Source organism: Brassica napus, chromosome C8 (genome assembly GCF_020379485.1).
Source record: "Brassica napus cultivar Da-Ae chromosome C8, Da-Ae, whole genome shotgun sequence".
In the NCBI taxonomy this organism is placed as follows: domain Eukaryota; kingdom Viridiplantae; phylum Streptophyta; class Magnoliopsida; order Brassicales; family Brassicaceae; genus Brassica; species Brassica napus.
In genome coordinates this window covers 11007173-11028447 of record NC_063451.1, presented here as the reverse complement: position 1 = coordinate 11028447, position 21275 = coordinate 11007173, and the positions used below count along the sequence as shown (strand labels likewise).

The window sequence follows — 21275 nt, the reverse complement described above, 5'->3', positions numbered from 1 at the left end:
TAGCGTCCAACGACACTACCTTAGCGTCCAACGACACTACCTTAGCGTCCAACGACACTCCCTTAGTGTCGAACAACACTACTTTAATTTCGAATGACACTCATCATCCACAACAGCCTACGTGTGACTTAATGAAGTTTCAAGAACTGCAAATTGGCCTAGAAATTCCTTATTTACAAAAGTGTCCAGAATTTTGACCTATATTACTATTGTTAAGCCATTGTGGAGGCTAAGCTTTGTTTTAGATTTCGGAGAGAAGAGAGGAAAATTTTCAGAGATTTCTTGGAACTTCTGTTTTGATTTATGATATTTATTCGGTATTTAACTATGTTTTCTCTAATCATGTCTGAGTAAAATACTTGTTAGGTTTATGGATTTCTATGGCTTAATGTCAAACAAATGATTGGTAGGATTACTCATCGTATTCTGCACCAAAATCGTTTATCATACTAGTTTCTATAGTAGCTAACTAGAACCTAAAATCTTAGGATAGTTGTGAGACACGAGAGTGTAATCAATTACCTGAACCTAATCATGTTGGACTAAATACATATTCGCAACGAGAATTGGTCTAGGAATTTAGTTGAACATAGAATCTGATCTAATGCTTGTCTGAATCATTGAATTCACTAATAAACTTAGGCATCTGATAGGTTTTTTGCAGTGAGAGCTGGGTAACTTACAATTGAATTCGAGTTCTAAAATTGTTCTTACCAAATGCTTGACACCTGTTGGTTGCAATTGGAAATCCCTGATTTGATTTCTCTAGATCTAAAGCTTTTCCCATCTGGATTACAACTTTTCTTTTATTTACTTCTTTGTTTATCACTTTCTATGATTTAGCCTAGCTTAGTCTGAAATAAAAATCTATTGTATGAAACATAGAGTCTCTATTGATTCAATCCCTAAGTACTGCAACTGACCTATGAAATTGCAGAGTTGCTCTCAGGGTAAGTTTGAGCATATCAATCGGCTTTCAAGGGGAATGTCAAGGTGCATTAAATTCCATGTTGACTTTCATTCTGATTTCGTTGGTTGCAAAAAATTTATTGGGAGAAGAGTGCTTGTGCTTCATCTTCCTGCATACTCTCGTCAAGGGATCAGGCCTAACGTAGTTCGATTATTAATCGGGCATCTTTCTATTTTTACGATAGTTAGAGATGTTGGGTCGTGGTAATGTTCGTCCTATGATTGGTAGGTCGATTACATGGTTGAAGATTTGATATCCTTGAAGCTAGCCAAATGGCATGTCCTCGAGATTTTTTTGCTTCCTCGAATCGTTTTGACATATTTTGGAGTCGAGAATTTTAAGCATTGGTGATAAGTCGATGGTATGGCCGTCATGTTGTAGAGCCATAGTCTGCCGAGTATTGCATTGAACTAAGCAAGTCAGTTTATTACGAAAAATTCAATAATTCGTCGAATGTTACATGCGGTTACTGCCAGCTTGATATATCTGACCGAGAAGTTTGTTTCGCCGGCGAAGCCGATAAGTGGTGTAAATTATTGCCTTAAAAGTGATTTAGTGTAACCCTTTCGTTTAAAGTGTCGTAGAATACGAAACTAGCTGAGCTTCCTGTATCGACCGTGACTCGTGGGATCTTGCATCCCCCGACGTCTTACTCCAAAGAATTATGTCAATTTATCTTCTGTTAACTTGTTGAATCATTCGTTCTTCATCGAACATCTTATCTTCTGAGTCGTCGGAGTGTGTCACATCTTCGGGCTTAGAAGTTGGTAGTATCAAGAGACTTTCCGCACCTCTTGTGTCACCATTCGATCCACATCCCTTGATCTTTTGTGCTTTCTAGCTCATTCGGTACAAGGTTTATCCAATCCACCAACCTTAGACTGATCCTTCAATTTAGGGCGTATCATGTGGTATCAGAGCCACTCTGAGGTTTGGAGTTCTTCACAGTCAGCCATTCGTAACCCTTCATCTTCTAAGAGATCATAAGTGTCTTTTGGACTATTGAAGAGAAACCATGAAGAGAAGCCAACCATTCTTAACTCTTCATCTTCTACGAGATCATCTGTATTTGGACTACTGATCAACCATGAAGAGAAGGCAGCGAGCAAAGCACAAAAAGAAAAGTTGTGAGAATGGAGGTACAACAAACGCACAGCCGAGATGATAGCAGAATATGAGTGTGACAAAGAGAAGGAAGCCAAGAAGTCACGACGTGAGAGAGACAAATGGAAGAAACCTGTCAACAAATAGGCCACACAATCTTACTTTTGTTCTAGATCAAATGGAGTTAAACCGAACAGTCCAAAAGCCACAATTGAAATCGGTTGTAGAAACTCCATCGGCCAAAACTAAAGAAAAGAGGAATGAGGGTTTAGAGAGATGTCTGGAGAGTTTCAAGGCTAGGATCCATCAAATTATCACAAACCCACGTCCATCTTCAGTTTTAGGAGAAGATCAGGAGGCCAAAGATATCGAACCAGAGCTATCAACTGTTTATGTCCGAGCAGAATCTAAGTACGATCTCGGTCCTATCTTTGTTGAAGAGGAAGACCCATTTGATTACCCACATCAAGGACCACCTCTTGTCACTAGGAGACACTTGGACGATGATCTTGGTCCCATCTTTGATGAGGTAGACGATCACTTGGACGATGATCTTGGTCCCATCTTTGTTGAGGAAGACGATCACTTGGACGATGATTCTGGTCCAATCTTTGATGAGGAGGAAGAACCATAGGCTGTAAGTGTTCTCGTGGATGTCCACAAGGTGGCTGAAGATGTGGTTGATAGTGGACCAGAAGCTGATCATGAAAAAGATATGACAACCGCTTATGCTTCAGGTGATATTCTCGGTTCTTTATCAAGTGCCAAACTGGTTCAACCATTTGTTTGCAAGGAATACGACCCAGTGGAGCAACTGAGCCTGAAGAGGGTCTACAACACTTCATCTTTGAGCCTGGAATAGGGGCGTGTGCGCACAAGAACAGTAGACACACCTTGACTGAACAAAACCATGTCGGTTCATTCATCCTAGAAGGTCTGGATTTGAGGACAAATCCTTTTAAAGGAGGAGGGGATGATGCAACCCAGATCAGCAGCTATGTCTCAACGAGGAGCTTAAGGTACGAACCAGCTAAGAAACTAAGCAATTGATCATAGCTTGGCTTAATGGGCATTTCATGGTCCTTATCGGTTTGATCCATGAAGTTCTAGACCGAGAGAAGCTATTGGGCTTGATTCAGAACATGGAGGCCTTATGCTCAATAAGAAATCAGTGTTTGGATTTTTCCAAGAAATGGCCACCAAGAAAATACAAGTCATGGTCGTATAATCTATCAATCTGACGGCAATTCCGAGATCTTCAACCATGCGAAATGACGCAACCAGCCGAAGAGTTCTGCGACAAAAACTTTCAATATTCGGTCAACAGTCTTGGTCTTTGGTCAAGTCAATATTCCTAGTCAAGTCTTCATGGTTTTAAGAGCTTTATAGTTTCTAGGATTGACTAGAATATTTATTTCTTCCACAGCCTATTATATAAAGGCTTGCTATTGTATTGTTTTAATCATTCAACTTTTTAATAAAAACTCTTCCTTATAACTTGTTCAATCATTTATTCTTCATCGAACATCTTATCTTCTGAATCGTCGGAGTGTGTCATATCTTCGGGCTTAGAAGTTGGCAGTATAAAGAGACTTTCCACACCTCTTGTATCGACATCCCTTGATCGTTTGTGCTTTCTAGCTCATTCGGTGTAAGGCTTATCCAATCCACCAACCTTAGAGTGATCCTTCAATTTAGGGTGTATCATGTGGGCCTTTATATAATAGGTTGTGGAAGAAAAAAATATTCCAGTCAATCCTAGAAACTATAAAGCTCTTAAAACCATGAAGACTTGACTAGGAATATTGACTTGATACAGATCAGCCTACAACACTTCATACCTTTCCTTTAAAAAAAAAAAAAATCATGATACGCCCTAAATTGAAGAATCACTCTAAGTTTGGTGGATTGGATAAGCCTTGCACCGAATGAGCTAGAAATCACATACGATCAAGGGATGTGGATCGAAAGGTGACACAAGAGGTGCGGAAAGTCTCTTGATACTACCAACTTCTAAGCCCGAAGAAATGACACACTACGATGACTCAGAAGATAAGAAGTTCGATGAAGAACAAATGATTCAACAAGTTAATAGGAAATGTTTTTATTAAAAAGTTGAATGATTTGAAACAATACAAAGAAAGCCTTTATATAATAGGCTGTGGGTTAGACAAAAGGTTTAAACTTATTCTAGGAAATATAAATAGCATAATTATGGTGGACTTGACCAAAGACTAAGACTTGACCGAATTTTGAAAGTTTTGGTCGCAGAACTCTTCGGCTGGTTCCATCCTTTTGCATGGTTGAAGATCTCGGCTTTATCGTCAGATTGATATATTATATGACCATGGCTTCTATTTTCTTGGTGGGCCTTTCTTAGACAAATCCAAACACTGATTTCTTATTGAGCATAAGGCCTCCACGTTCTGCATCAAGCTCACTAGCTTCTCTCGGTCTAGAACATCATGGATCAAACCTATAAGGCCCATAAAATGCCCATTAAGCCAAGGTATGATCAGTTGCTTAGCTGGTTCGTACCTTAAGCTCCTCGTTTAGACATAGCTGCTGATTTTGATTGCATCATCCTCTCCTCCTTTAAAAGAATTTGTCCTCAAATCCGGACCTTCTAGGATGAATGAACCGACATTATTCTGCTCCACTTTTGCTATGTTTTTCTCCAAGGACTGGTTATTGTTGCTTTGATCACGTGTCTCTTCTCCTGGCTCAAATATGAAGTGTTGCAGACCCTCTTCATGCCTTAGTAGCTTCACTAGGTCGTACTCCTTGCAAACGAATGGCTAAACCAGTTTATCACATGAAAAAGAACCGAGAATATCACCTGAGGCATAAGCGGTTGTGAGATCTTTTCATGATCAGCTTCTGTTCCACTATCAACCACGTCTTCAGCCACTCTTTGGACAGCCAGGAGAAAACTTACAGCCTCTGGTTCTTCCTCCTCATCAAAGATTGGACCAGAATCATCGTCCAAGTGATCGTCTTCCTCATCAAAGATGGGACCAAGATCATCGTCCAAGTGATCGTCTTCATCATCAAAGATGGGATCAAGATCATCATCCATCGTTCATCGTCCGAATGGATCTTCCTCTTCGTCAATGATTGGATCGAGATCGTCATTAGATTCTGCTCGGATATAAACAGTCGATAGCTCCGGGTCGATATCTTTGGCCTCCTGATCTTCTTCTAAAACTGAAGATGGACATGGGTTTGTGATACTTTGATGGATCCTAGCCTTGAAACTCCCCAGTCATTTCTCAAAACCTTTATTCCTCTTCTCCTCTTTTCTCGTTGGTGGAGTCTCTACAACCGGTTTCGATTGTGGCTTTTGGACTGCATTCTTTGGACTGCTCGGTTTAACTCCATTTGATCTAGAACAAAGGTAAGATCGTGTGGCCTTTTTGTTGACAGGTTTCTTCCATTTGTTTCTCTCACGTCGTGACTTCTTGGCTTCCTTCTTTTTGTCAAGCTCATATTCTGCTATCATTTCGGCTGTGCGTTTGTTGTACCTCCATTATCGCAACTTTTCTTCTTGTGTTTGCGCGCTGCCTTCTCTTCATGGTTTATCGGTAGTCCAAACACAGGTGGTCTCGTAGAAGATGAAGAGTTAAGAATGGTTGGCTTCTCTTCATAGTTTCTCTTCAGTAGTCCAAAAGACACATATGATCTCTTAGAAGATGAAGAGTTACAAATGGCTTACTGTGAAGAACTCCAAACCTCATAGTGGCTCTGATACCACATGATACGCCCTAAATTGAAGGATCACTCTAAGTTTTGTGGATTGGATAAGCCTTGCACAGAATGAGCTAGAAAGCACAAACGATTAAGGAATGTGGATCGAAAGGTGACACGAGAGGTGCAGAAAGTCTCTTGATACTACCAACTTCTAAGCCCGAAGATATGACACACTCCAGCGACTCAGAAGGTAACATGTTCAATGAAGAACAAATGATTCAACAAGTTAAAAGGAAAGGTTATTATTAAGAAGTTGAATGATTTGAAACAATACAAAGCAAGCCTTTATATAGTAGGCTGTGGGTTAGACAAAAGGTCTAAACTTATTCTAGGAAATATAAATAGCATAATTATGGTGGACTTGACCAAAGACTAAGACTTGACCGAATTTTGAGAGTTTTGATCGCAGAACTCTTCGGCTGGTTGCATCCTTTTGCATGGTTGAAGATCTCGGCATTGCCGTCCGATTGATGTATTATACGACCAAGGCTTGTATTTTATTGGTGGGCCTTTCTTGGAAAAATCCAAACACTGATTTCTTATTGAGCATAAGGCCTCAATGTTCTGCATCAAGCCCATTAGCTTCTCTCGGTCTAAAACTTCATGGATCAAACCGATAAGGCCCATAAACTTCCCATTAAGCCAAGCTATGATCAGTTGCTTAGCTGGTTCGTATCTTAAGCTCCTCGTTGAGACATAGCTGCTGATTTGGGTCGCATCACCTACCACCGAATCTATGAATAATGTCTCTAAACCTTAGCCACCACAACTATCATTCATTGTTTCGTTAAATTTTTAATATGTTGTGATTAGTTTCTTTTATAATATTGTGTTTTACTTCTTCTTAAAATGTAATTTTATTTATAACACTATAATATGTTGTAATAATTGTATTAGTTATAAAATTTAATGTGAAAACTATTTGCTTTAATAGTTGTATTAGTTGAACTATTTTTGAAAAAAAATGCATCTTCATTTTTTTGCTCCGCATTTTTTGCACCTGTGGAGCCAGAGGGTTGCAGTAGATCGAAGAGGATTTTAAAAGTATTTTCCAAAATATATTTTTTAAATTTCAATAATTAAGAAGTTGAACCAGATGAACAAGTATTACATGTCTGATATATAATACAATGTTATATCAGTTGTACTAGTATTACATGTTTGGTATATAAAAAGTTGTACCAGTAATACCAGTTCTTTATATGTTTAGTTATAAGAGTTGTACCATATTTTATAACTAAATTATACTGCAATTTCATGATTTAACTTATGATAATATCATATTAAACTTTCAAAATGATACACTAAAACTGAGTCTTGCTCTACTGTCAAATTAACAGTGGTTGGTGAAGTATGTTAGATCTAATTTCAGAGGATCAGATTACACTTTATTTCTATGGGATCAATCCACTTTTGTGTTATTTCACCTTTTCTGGACCAATCTTAATAACTAAACTGTCGTTTGGATCGAGATGGAATGACAAGTATTAATGGAAAATTCTATACTGAATCTATGAATAATGTCTCTAAACCTTAGCCACCACAACTATCATTCATTGTTTCGTTAAATTTGTAATATGTTGTGATTAGTTTCTTTTAATTATATTGTGTTTAACCTCTCCTTAAAATATAATTTTATATATAGCACTATAATATGTTGTAATAATTGTACTAGTTATAAAATTTAATGTGAAAATTATTTGCTTTAATAGTTGTATTAGTTGAACTATTTTTGAAAAAAAATGCATCTTCATTTTTTTTTTGGCTCTGGAAGCCGAAGAAGGCAACTGCGGAGCCACAGGGTTTCAATGGATCGAAAGGGATTTTAAAAGTATTTTTAAAAATATAATTTTTAAGTTTCTATAATGAAGAAGTTGAACCAGTTAAACAAGTATTACATGTCTGATATATAATGCAAAGTTATATCAGTTGTACTAGTATTACATGTTTGGTATATAAAAAGTTGTACCACTAATACCAGTTCTTTATATGTTTAGTTGTAAGAGTTGTACCATATTTTATAACTAAATTCTACTGCAATTTCATGATTTAACTTATGATAATATCATATTAAACTTTCAAAATAATACACTAAAATTGAGTCTTGCTCTACTGTCAAATTAACAGTGGTTGGTGTAGTAAGTTAGATCCAATTCCAGAGGATCAGATTACACTTTATTTCTATGGGATCAATCCACTTTTATGTTATTTCACCTTTTCTCGATCAATCTCAGTACCTAAACTGTCGTTTGGATCGAGATGGAATGACAAGTATTAATGGAAAATTCTAGACTCTGGGTTTTTAGGCAAAAATTAGTGTAGAGAATAATAGAAAAGAGAAATAGAGCATATATATATCAAAGTCGACGGCGGCTCAGAGAAAAATAAGGGATCATTAAGGTAAATCACTAAATATTTTTGAAGTCCTTAAAAATCTCAGTAGCCAGAGCGACTGATCCAATTGAGAACGGCTGCTCCGGATAAGAAATTTCCAAGTTTCACTCTTCTATGCATGCATTTCTACAAGAGCCATCCAACCTACTCCGGATGTTATCAAAAGAAATATACCTTCACCGAGAAAATGAAAGATGGTACATAAGCCATCACAAGTCGAAAAACAATGCATAAGCATTCATGTTTGGTGTTTGGACTACAACAATAATAGTACATAATAATTGCCAATAAGACATAAAAAAAATTAAAATAGTTAGGAGAGTCCCTTATAAACACATACCAATTTGGTCAGTTGATTTCTTTTTCATATGGAATTTTAAAAATTCTATAATGAAAAATTTGAACCAGTAGTACCAGTATTACATGTATAGTATATAATATGAAGTTGTACTAGTTAAACCATTATTACATGTCTAGTATATGAGTTATATGTTTAGTTACATGATATGTACCAGCTGTAGTATCTTCTATAACTCACTCCTTTAGCAATTTCATAATTTAACTTAATTAGCATCATATTAAACTCTTAAAAACATTCATTACACTAACATTTATTTAAAACGTGATGCACATTTAAAACAATACTAAATAAAATAATAACATAATTGTCTTAGTTTTGAGTTGTACCATTTTGTGCATAGTTGTACTTTGGCGGTGAAATCGAAAAGTATTAGTTGTAGTAATAATAAATACAGTTACCTCAGTGGTACCAATTATATATGTTTATATGCATGTGCCCGGTTACAATGAAGTCATCAATTTCGTAAAAATACATTTCATGTATGTTTTCCCAAAATTATGTGGATTGTCGACAAACAATTTAACAAACCTTAAAAGTATAAGGTAAATGATAAAAACTTAAGTGATGGTGTAGAATTGCAAAAAACAAAACAAAAAACCATAAGAAATAATAAGAAACATATCCTAACATTTACCAATTTGGCTATTTGATTGTTTTTTCATATGGAATATATTATATGCACTTTGCGCTAGATGTTTATAATATATACATTTTTTTTTTATATCGAATATATAATACCTAATGGAATATATAAATTTCAGAAACTGAATAGTTGTACCAGTATCACTTTTCTCGTACAACTATTCAAGTATAACATGTATGGTTTGTACCAGTTTTACAAGTATAACATGTATGGTTTATACCAGTTTTTCATATGTTTAGCTTAAAGAGTCGTATCAATCTATGTCCAACATATTTTAGAATCATCAATTTTGTAAAAAATACTTTTCTAACAAAAATTGTAAAAAATATGAAGTATGTTTTTCCAAAATATTGTGGCTAACCAAATAAGATAAACCATAAAAGCATAAGGTATATTATAAACTTATAGGGTGGTGTAATTTTATTGAAATATTTTTTTATAAAACCTTGATAAAATTAGGAGAAACTATTTTGGTACATAATGGTATATACCGTTGATTTTGTCAATTTTTAAAATGAAAAAATTGTGTCACATGTATCAGTAACATCAATATATATAATAGAAAATTATACTAGTTCTACTAGTAATATTTGTTTATAAAAAAAAAATTATCTCATGATTTTAATAATTTTTTTAAGTCATCTTAGAATAATTTTAGATGCTTATATTATATACATTTACATACTATATTGGTTGGATCGCACATTTAAAAGTTTGGGGTTAATACAAGAGGATTCATCTGTACATTGAAAACTTTAGGGGTTGAGAACAACCTAAAGCTAAAGGACCAAAGGCGCAAACAATGAGGGACCATTTCAAAATATTAAGGAAGTTGGGTTGGAGAGGATTGGTCGCAGATCGATCTCTAGTTTGAGTCAATCGGGAGCTGGACGCCACTGTTTTAGTGGCTGCGACGGAAGGAGCTTAGAGCGGTGTAGGAGATGGATTGCATCCCTCCACAAGGTCCATCGAATAACAAGGTCTAGCCCATCAAGCTGCGAACTTACTTGGGTCGGCGAGTAAAGTTGTCAGCTCGGTCTGAGAGTGTTTTTAGCCGACGACCAAGCCGACCAAAAGCACACGGCTCGGAGGAACTCCACCAAGGCCCGAATACTCGGCCTTCTCAAGTTAAGGCCCAAAAGGGGACCGGATCTATGGCACACAAGGACGGAAAGCCTATAAAAGGAGAGGAGGAAGCAACAAGAAGGGGATCGACACTTCACATACACACACTGAGCGGCTAGGTCAAGGGTTTTAGTCATCTCTTTACTCCTAATCGCTTTGTACCTTTTCCGGTTTGCTCTTCGAGCTCCGGCTTGTCCCCTCAATCTCTTGTCACTCTTGTAACCCTTTGATCAAATCTAATTTAACGTCTTTAACCATCTCATTTCCGAGTTCTTTCAACCTAGTCGACTGAATCACGTACAAACAAACGGCACAATCGGATCACGAGCTCGGCCACAGGTTGGAGAAGACAAAGGAGGTCAGAAGCGAGCTTGCGGTGTCTCAATCGGCGATAGTGGTTGACGAGCTTCATCTACGAGACAAACTCCGTGGGATCAGGTTTACGTTGGAGGCGCTGTGTGTTGCCATCGAAGTTGAGACCGGAGACGCTGTGTTTTGCCTCACGCCAAAGAAGAAGACACAAATTGTTTTTGGTTGTAATATTTTTTTCAGTCAATTAGTTTCTTTAAGGGTATAAAATATAAATGTAACTTGACATTATTAAGAGCATTATTATCTCTAAAACCCCTAATGGGGTTCTTAATAATTTTTTAGTAATAAATATAATCTTAAGAGCTTTTGTTAAGAAACACCTAAAATTTGTGCTGCAATGCTAGTTTCTTAGTTAAAGGTTCTTAAAAAAAAATCAAACATTGTTGTATGCTTGTTCTTTTAACTTCTACAAAATCAATCACCAAGATATGAATATATGAGATGAAAGAAGGGAATCCATGAGAAAACTAGAACAATAACGAAGAAAACAAAGCGTTACTGGCAACATGACGATGAAACAACGGATCTACATTGTGAATCATCCAATCATAGGAATCAAAAGCTGTGTGAGAGACAGGATAATCTGAAAAAAAAAACTGACAGTATAAGCATCACTTAGACATGTATACATCATCAAGTTCTTGTTTTACCTGCTCCATCTGTGAAGCTAAACCGAGTGCGAGTTCTCGGGGTAAACCAACAGCTACTCCTCCATCAGCTAAAGCTTCAATGGCTAGGAATATGTACACTGGTCAACTTCCACTGTAACAAGATTGAAGTCTTCAGATGGTAACATGATTACTTGATCGGTGACTTAACAACTTGAGCATTCAGAAACGTTAAGTACCTGAGACCAGTGACAGCATCAAACATTTTCTCATCAGCTTTGAACATCTACCCCACAGAGCCAAACAACTAAGCAACAAGTGCTCCATCTTCTTCCGTCGCGGCTGTTCCAAGGCTCATCACTATTTTATACGACATAATGTTCCACCATCAGTAAGCATTTGATAGTTTCAATGAGAAAATAAACCACATTTAACACTAACACTAACCATATATCTAACACCAACCAGAATCAAGACATGTTCATTTAAGAGTGAGCTGTAAGGGAGGGAACGAACCTGGTGACATGGTGATCAGAACGATGAACCTCGTAGACATTTTCATCTTCTCTCTCCAGATATCATCCAAACAGACAACTCTGAACATTTAAAGACATCAAGAGAGATCATAGAGTATATCAATTTCAGTGAAAAAGGGTTTAGGGACTCTCTTGGTGTCTGCCGTATAACAAAGATTCCTGCATTGGTACAATAATGATCACAATGTATATCAATTTCAGAGAGATCATAGAGTAACCTAACCAACCATCATCAATAAGTCCAGTGAACAATAAAGAACTCCGTAAGTCAATCAAATAGCCATCCAAGATCAGAACACATTGCGATCCAAGATTAGAACAATGATCCAACCGTCATCAACAATTACAGTGAACAAGAAGACGTTAGTAACTCAAACACATTGCGATCCAAGATCAGAACAATGATCAACGATCAATATTAACCGCAAGAGAATGAATCCAAAGGCAGATCGTAAGATTCTCTAGATTCTAAGCAGTTATTCCTCTACGATAGCTTGAGAGTTGATCTACCTTTGTTAGAAGGTTTCTTAGCCATATCAGGCATCGAATCGACGGGGCGGATCACGGATTCCAAACCAAACTTAGAAGAATCTCGCCGATCCTCACCCTCGGAGCTTCCGACGGACCTTCCAGCAAACGTATCGATGAGAGATCAACCGAGGAAGAGATGGAATTGACTCAACGTCGAACTCATCCTTCGGGAGAGAGAAAGAGAAACCCAAACTCTTCTTCTTCTAACACGTGTCTCCAAGATCCGCTTCTTCCTCCGCTTAATTAAGAACCAACTCTTAAGGTATTTTCTATTTTTCATTTATTTTAATTACAATTAAATGCTAAGAACCTCCTTAAGGACCACAGTTAATCCTGGTCTTAGGTCCAACAGATTAATTTAGGTTGTGATACCTTTCTAAAATTCATGTTTTAAGTTTTGAATAATAGCATGACCGAAAAACAAGACTGCAAGATTCATTTTTTGACAATAACTTCTCTGATATAAAATTGGCTTTTTTCCTTCTTCTGACAAGTGGCAGAGGGCTTTTGCGACGCGTGTCATCCATCCATGTATTTTTTTAATACATTTTAGGTCATTTTTCTTTTAGTTGCAATTTGGCCAAGTACTTTATAATCGTGAACTATCTAATCATTTTCGCACTAACTATTATCTTATGAAGTTTGATAATCTATTTTATTGTTCACTAAAATTCAAGATGAATAAAGAAATAAATAAAATAATAAAAATATATTTTACATATTTAATTTATTCACAACTAAAATAACATAATTTTTTGTTATTTTATTATTTTTTACCATTTTCTATTATTTAATTTACAAATTATATATTTATTTAACTATTAAAAATATAAAATGACCAAACTAATAAGAATAAATTATAGTGCAATACATAATCTAAACATAAAACTTTCACAGCATAGAGAAAAAATAAGATACCATAGTAACACTAACTTAATAAATGTTTGGAGCTGAAAAAAGATCAAAAAACACTACAAGAAAACATATTTTTTACTAGGGCAGTATTCGTTGTAAATTCGTCGTAAACGGGGTGTTACGACGAATTAACGTCGAAAGACGTTTCGTTGTTAAACGTCCGTCGTAACGGAGGTTTCGTCGTAAACGACTCGTTACGTTTACGACGAAATATATTCCTCGTAAAGCACAGGGAAAGGATTCGTCGTAAACGCCACGTAAGACTTTGTCGTAAATCCCACGTAATTATTTCGATGTAAAGCACACGTAAATACTTTCGTTGTAAATCACTCGTAAACATTTCGATGTAAAATCCTCGTAAATATTTCGATGTTAATCACTCGTAAATATTCGTTGTAAACTCCATGTAATGTTTACGAGGAGTTTACATCGTTTCTTATTATATTATTATTAATTAGTATATAATAGATTTTAATTTATATTTAATATTCAGAATTTAAAATAATTTAAATTTTAAAACAAAATATGAAATTGGAAAACATATTTTTAAAAAGTCATACAATAATATTTAAATTCATAATACAAACAGAAAAAAAAAACTACATATTGTCGAAGTAGTTGGTGGGGTTGCTCGGCTGTTGACGGGTTGGATCGGACTCTTGGGGATCTCGTGGTGGCATTCCAAGAGCGGCTCGTCTCTCACTCAACATTCTCTGCATAACCGGGTTTCCCACGGCCATCACGTCTAGCAAATCCTCAAGAGAGTCTAAACGAACCTGCTGGCTATCCATTTGAGCCTTCTGGCTATCCATTTGAGCCTTCATCTGAGCAGTCTCTTCATCCCGTCTCGAAGTGTATGACGAAGTTGCCCTTGCAACTTCGTTAACAGAGCCTATACCGACTATCCGTCCCTTCTTTTTAGGAGCCACCTATAAAATCAAAACATATATTAATATAGTTAATTATGTTAAAATATTTAAAATAATGTAAACTAAAATTTTAAGTTACCTCTTCGAAGATTCTGTCGACCTCTTGGTGGACAATGTGACTGGTAATCCATCGGGAGACTCCTGGGTTAGTTGCGTCTCCCGTTCTTCAATCCGACCAGCCACTGTTCGGAAGAGTTTCTCAGATGCAGGATCCACAAAAACTCCGTCGGATGTGGCGTGAGTCATCTTGAATAGGTCAGACAGAGAAGGTAAGACTCCCGTCTTCTCGAACTACAAAAAAAAATTAAATTAAATATTATAAATTATATTAATTGAATATTTTAAAATATATATTTAAAACAAAACTTACAGCTTCTAGACGGACTCCTGCATGAGGTTTTTGTCCGGTTCTGTGAAGCATGGGCAAATGACCATTTTTATCCTTCGTCCTTCGAGAAGCCGAGCACGAATTGGCCTTTCTGATCGAAGAGGGGTGCTCCCAATAGGCGATGAGGCCATCCCACACATCCGTCGTGAGCTCAGTGGGCTTTCCCTCATACCCGTAGATCTCCCACTTGTCCTTCCAATCAGAGACTGTGTTGCAGAGGCGTATCTTTGCCTTTGCAACGAATTCCGCCTTCACCCTCTCGGTGATTCCCAAAGACCAATGCCACTTTTGCTGAAACATAAAAATTTTGAAAAAATTACAATTAATAATAAATATTAAAAAAATATATATATATAAAAGTGAAAATTTAATTAAATTTAAAAATCTTACCGCAAAACATTTAAACCACGTGATCTTAACGTGATTTGGTGTCTTGCTCCAGTTCGGGTATGCCCCGTCGTAGTAACCCTTAATCGTCGCCGAAACGCTCCGGCTAACACGGTTGTTAGCCCCAAACCTGAAAAAAAATAATTTAACCGTTACAAAATAAAAATTAATTAAATTTTAAAGTAATAAAAATTAATAACTTACCAATAAGTTCCTCGGGATCTATCGGGATCTAGAACATCCAAACCCTCCCGTCCAGGCTGGGCAAGCAAATCCTCCACCGTATATCTCGCGAAGGGAGCATATGAAGGCACACGCAAATCCGGATGAACTGCACCTTCTGGGACAGGCTCAGGTGCAGCCGCTGGAGGAGGAGGTGGAGGCATCTGCGGTGGAAGAGGAGGACTCGAAAAAACTCTCTGAGAAGTCTGAGAGTCTGGAACTGCATCGGAAGACGATGGACCGGAAGAAGATGTACCGGAACCATCGCCAAACAACTGGGCATAAGTAGGTGCTGCTGGTTTCCTTCTAGGAGCCATCTAAAAAAAATTTAAATAAATTTAATCAATTATGACGACATAATTAAAAAATTATTCCGTTACCTAACTAATCACCTAAACTATAGGATTCCGTCATCTAACTAATCACCTAAACTAATTATCTAAATAATCACCTAAACTAATTACCTAACTAATTAATAACCTAAACTAACTTAAAAAAAAAAAAAAAAAGGAGGGAAGAGAATGTACCTTAGGGAGAAGAGAGGAGTTTAGGAGGAATGGACGAGGCAGCCTCGTCTCGGCGTCCCAATATATAAAAAATGTTTCATCGTAAACGCGACGTAACATTACGACGAAGTTACCAGGCCCGCGTTTTTTCATTTACGACGAAGTTACCAGCCCGCTTTTTCAATTTACGACGAAATTACGTCGAAATGTCGGTTTACGACGAATTTACAAGGCCCACGTTTACGACAAAGTTACCATTCCCGCGTTTTTCCATTTACGAAGAAATTACGTGGAAACATCGGTTTACGACGAATTTACAAGGCCCACGTTTACGACGAAGTTACCAGGCCCGCGTTTTTCCATTTACGACGAAATTACGTGGAAACATCGGTTTACGATGATTTTACAACGCTTAACCCTAAACACCGAGAATGAAATCCCTAAACCCCAAAGTCACATATCATCTAACATCATATTTTCTTCTCTACTACTTTATGCTCTTTCTCCAACTTAAACTCTAAAACCCTAAAACTCCAAATATTTTTTTTAAAATTAACACAAATACATATTATATAAAACAACATTTGTTACACATACATTAGGATGGTAAAAAAATAATATTTCTTTAAACATACGTTACAATAGAGAAATACAACATCAGAGACATATATTACATCACTCTAAATCGTTTTCGTTCTCATCAATATTACATCACTCTAAATCGTTTTCGTTCTCATCACTATCATTACAATCATCATCGTCGCTTCTCTCGAACTCGTCTTCACGTGCTTCATCTGTCGCATCTTCGGGAATATCTTCATATTGAAAGTTTTGCGGGTCGATCAAAAGGATTTCATCAGTTGGTTGTTCTGGTACCTCAACTTCATTGATAGCGTCTTCTTCTTGCAAGGGCGGTTCTTCTCCAGCGACAATGCGTCCACGAGGTGTAATTTTGATAGCAGCTAACCAGTTTATCCCGGAAGTTCGAAGCCGAGGATAAGGAAGGAAGCTTACTTGCTCGGCTTGTGAAGCTAAAATGAAAGGCTCAAATTTGTTGTATCTTCTCCCAAAATTGACATCCACAACACCAAATTTGTTATACCGAATCCCTCGGTTCACAACAGGATCGAACCATTCACATTTGAAGAGGACGCATTTTAGCTTCAATAACCCCGGAAATTCCACTTCAATAATCTCCTGCAAGATCCCGTAAAAGTCCGTTTCACCTTTCACACATATTCCGTAGTTACTCGTTGCCCGATGTCTCCCATACTCGTATGTGTGAAAGGTAAATCCTCGTGTGAAATACATAGGTGATGTGGTGACCTTTGCAACTGGACCTTGAACCAATTCGTGAAACCATACGGGATAATAAGGATCGTCATAATCAACCTGCCAAAAGCAGTTATTCTTAATTAATATTGAAGTATCAAAACACTTACTTAATTAATCAATGTATGAGATATATTACGTACCTGTGATTTTAACCACTTGACAAAGTGCTTATCTTTACGTGTGTCCACATCAGTTGCAGATATTCCTGGTATTGCTTCTTCAACTTGAGATACAAACATGCTGCAAATTAAACAAATAATCAAGTCATACATAATTAACTGCAATTCATATAATTAACATTCACAAAAATATTTACCTTTCAAAGTAACGGGTCACTGCATCCTCGCAGTTGAGCAGAATATAAGTGTGGGCACTATGTTTATCCTCTTCACATGACCACCATACTTCTTTCGTTTTACCACCAAACCGTGCAATTTCGCAGAAAATGTCAGGAACACCATCAATTGGATATGATGTCGGTACTCCACCATCATCATATCTTCTAGGAACTCTTTTCCTCGTACGAACAGTTGGAGCAAAGTAGTATGATGTGAAGTTAGATGTTTCGGCTGTCAAACTTCCCGCAACTATTGAACCTTCCACCTTTGCAAGATTTCTTGCTTTCCCCTTCAAATGTTTCATCTGTCGCTCATACGGATACATCCATCCGTTGTGAACAGGTCCACGAAGCAATGCTTCATACGGTAGGTGGACAACTAGATGCTCCATGACGTCAAAAAATGAAGGAGGAAATATCTTCTCCAGGTTGCACAATATGATCGGAATGTTATGATGAAGTTGTTCGATGACTTCTTCCTTGAACGTACGTGTGCTGAGATCTCTGAAAAAAGCGCCGATGGCTGTATATTGCAAAAGTAATCAAATTAATAACATTTCATAACATATGTATATATATTAACGTTTTATAATTACCTGCAAGTGCTTCATGGACATTTGCTGGAAGGAGCTCGGCAAAAGCAAATGGAAGTAGTCGTTGCATAAACACATGACAATCATGACTCTTCATTCCGGAGAACTTTTGACCTCGTTCAACACATCTTGACAGATTTGAAACATAACCATCAGGAAACTTAACTTCTGATGCAACCCAGTCAAACAAGGTTGTTTTGGCTTCTGATGACAACCGGAAGATGGGAACAGGAACGTTTCCATTGCTCTTGATATGTAACTCACTTCTTGAGCAAATATCAGGTAAGTCCATCCTTGACTTTTTGTTATCTTTTGTCTTCCCAGGGACGTTAAGTAATGTATTCATGATGTTCTCAAAAAAGTTCTTCTCAATATGCATGACATCCAGATTGTGGCGTAAGAGAAGATCCTTCCAATAGGGTAGCTCCCAAAATATACTCTTCTTATGCCAATTGTGAGACACACCATATCCATCAGGCATATTTCCAGGAACATGCCAATTTCCTCCAACTTTAACTGTTTCCTGAGCTCCGTAATAATCAATGTCTGCTTCGATCTGCTGGCCGGTGAGATATGGAGGAGGACCGTCTCTGACAATTTTTTTGTGCCGAAACAATGTCTTATTTCTTCTGTACGGATGGGCAAGTGGAAGAAAGCGACGATGACAGTCAAACCAACAACTCTTCCTACCATTCTTCAGTTGAAAAGCATCCGTCGATCCAAGACAATATGGACAAGATAATCTTCCATGTGTTGTCCAGCCAGACAACATCCCATAAGCAGGGAAATCACTTATCGTCCACAGCAGAACTGCTCGCATCGTAAAATTGTTTTTCAAGGAACAATCGTACGTCCTCACCCCTTCTGACCACAATTGCTTTAGCTCTTCTATCAACGGTTGAAGAAAAACATCAAGAGACCGTTTTGGATGCTTCGGCCCAGGGATTAATATGGTCAAAAATAGAAATTCTTGTTCCATGCACATATCCGGCGGTAAATTGTACGGCGTAAGAATGACTGGCCACAAAGAATATTGTCTACCAGACATTCCAAATGGACTAAATCCATCGGTGCATAACCCAAGATAGACATTCCGAATATTTGTAGCAAAATCTGCGTGTACCTTGTTGAAATGTTTCCACGCTCTTGCGTCTGATGGATGTGCAACCTCACCATCTCTCTGGACATGTTCCGCATGCCACCTCATCGACGCAGCAGTCCTCTCAGATTGATATAATCTTTTCAATCTGTCTGTAATTGGTAGGTACCACATCCTTTGGTACGGTACCCTATTCCTCCCACGGCCTTGCGGTTTGAATCGTGGTTTTTTGCAGAATCGACACTCTTCTAACTTGTCATCTTCTTTCCAGTAGATCATGCAGTTGTCGATGCAAACATCAATCATCTCCGAAGGCAACCCAAGACTATAAACCAATTTCTGAATCTCATAATAAGATTCAGCAGACACGTTGTCTTCTGGCAAATACTCTTTAAACAACTCCGCCCATGCATCCATGCAATTCTCAGGTAAATTATGATCCGTTTTAATATTCATCATCCTAGCTGCTAGAGACAATTTAGAGAGACCTTCTCTACAACCAGTGTAGATTGGTTGATTTGCAGCATCTAGCATTTCATAAAACCTTTTTGCATCCAAATTAGGTTCTTCTACATTTCCAGTTCCATCAGCTATTGTTGTAGTTGTTTCTAAAAATGCATCACTAATCATATCTTGAACCCTATCATGATCTACCATCTGCTCATGATCTTGATGATAATTATATTCATTATGCAAATGATTCGGTTCTTCACTATGATGACCATCCTCAAAATTATTATTACTACTACTAGCTTCATTTCCCCCATAACCCTCTCCATGTTGATACCAAATGTAGTACTGTGGTGTAAATCCTCTGTTCATTAAATGCTTCCATACAGTTTCACTACGTGCAAATTTTGAATTCTTGCATTTCCGACAGGGGCAGAACATTTTACCGCTTTCCTGTGTGATCGGTGTACAGCCCGCCTGGTGCATGAATGTCTCTAGCCCGCTCAGAAATGCGTTCGTCACCCTCCCGTCGGAATCTTTGTGCAAATACATCCAACTCCGTAATTCGTAAATACTACCGCCACCGGCCATTTTTTTCTTAGATTTTTTTTTTTAAATCTATTTTTTTTTTATTTTTTTTTGGATTTTTTTTCTCCCGTTTGTGTGTTGTGAGGAAGAGAGTTGTGGGAAATGACATATATATAGAGATATTTTCGAGTTGGGTAGTTGAAATATAACAACGATTTTACAAGGAATATTTTACATGGATTTTACATGGTTTTAACATATTATTTACAACGACTTTACGACGAAATTAGGTAAGTTAAAGCACATTTAATACACGTTTTCACCTAAATATAACGGTAACATGCTTCGTTGTAATGTCGATGTAATGATTATGACGTATTTCTCATTCCACGTACATTCGTCGTAAAATTACAAGGAGTTTACGACGAAATCAGTTCGTCGTAAATTGACATGGTGTTTACGACGAAAGTTAGATTCCTCGTAATTTCGTTGTAAAGCCCATGTAAATTTACGACGAAATATTTTCGTCGTAAATGTTTGTTGTTATGGGCACGTTTTCTTGTAGTGAAAGAAGATTAACCTATCTCATCTTACCATAGAATGTCTTGGCTACAATAAGCAGATGTCAGAAAAAGGTAAAAAGATAAAATATGAGGTAAAGCAATCCCTGGAACACAAAGGATCGCGATCAAGCACCATTACAAGAAACCGAAAAACGGGTGAGAAAAAGAATAATCATCGGAAGAACAAAGTCACCACGAAACAAAATGACGCATGTCTAAAGCACCAGAAACGCAACCATCAGCTAAGAGATAAAAGCACCTCACAAACTAAACAAGCACATACAAGGCGCTCATGCCAGCGAAGAACCACAAAACTCTGAATAGAAGAAACAAAAGTTCTAAAAGACTAACTCCGCACCTACACCGAGTGATGCATGGGAAGAAGATAAACAACCTGAGTGGGGGAGAATGGAAGCCAACTACCAATAAACCAAAGCTTAAGCTTGAGACCATAAATAACCTTCCAAGCGTACAAAGCATACACAGAGAAAAACACTATCCAAACCTGGAGTAGCAAATAAGGAGAAAGGGAGAGCCACAAGATACGTGATCAGCGATGAAATGTGCAATGAGATGAGAGAACAAAGAGATAAAATGAAATCAACAAACCGTGGAGCCATCCTCAAGCT

The 21275-nt window shown here is 37.3% G+C and overlaps 1 long non-coding RNA gene across 2 annotated transcripts; it reads right to left on the bottom strand.

Moving 5' to 3' along the window:
* Positions 1-11063: 11063 nt before the first annotated feature.
* On the bottom strand, positions 11064-12626 carry LOC106414104. 2 transcript variants are annotated; one of them, XR_001282766.3, is made up of 5 exons: positions 12374-12626; positions 11844-12022; positions 11567-11687; positions 11370-11481; positions 11064-11302 (listed from the first exon to the last, which is right to left on the bottom strand). It is a non-coding gene; the product is annotated as an uncharacterized LOC106414104 (long non-coding RNA). The 2 variants fall into 2 exon arrangements; XR_001282764.3 differs by having other exon boundaries at positions 11844-12620.
* Between the last annotated feature and the right edge of the window lie 8649 nt (positions 12627-21275).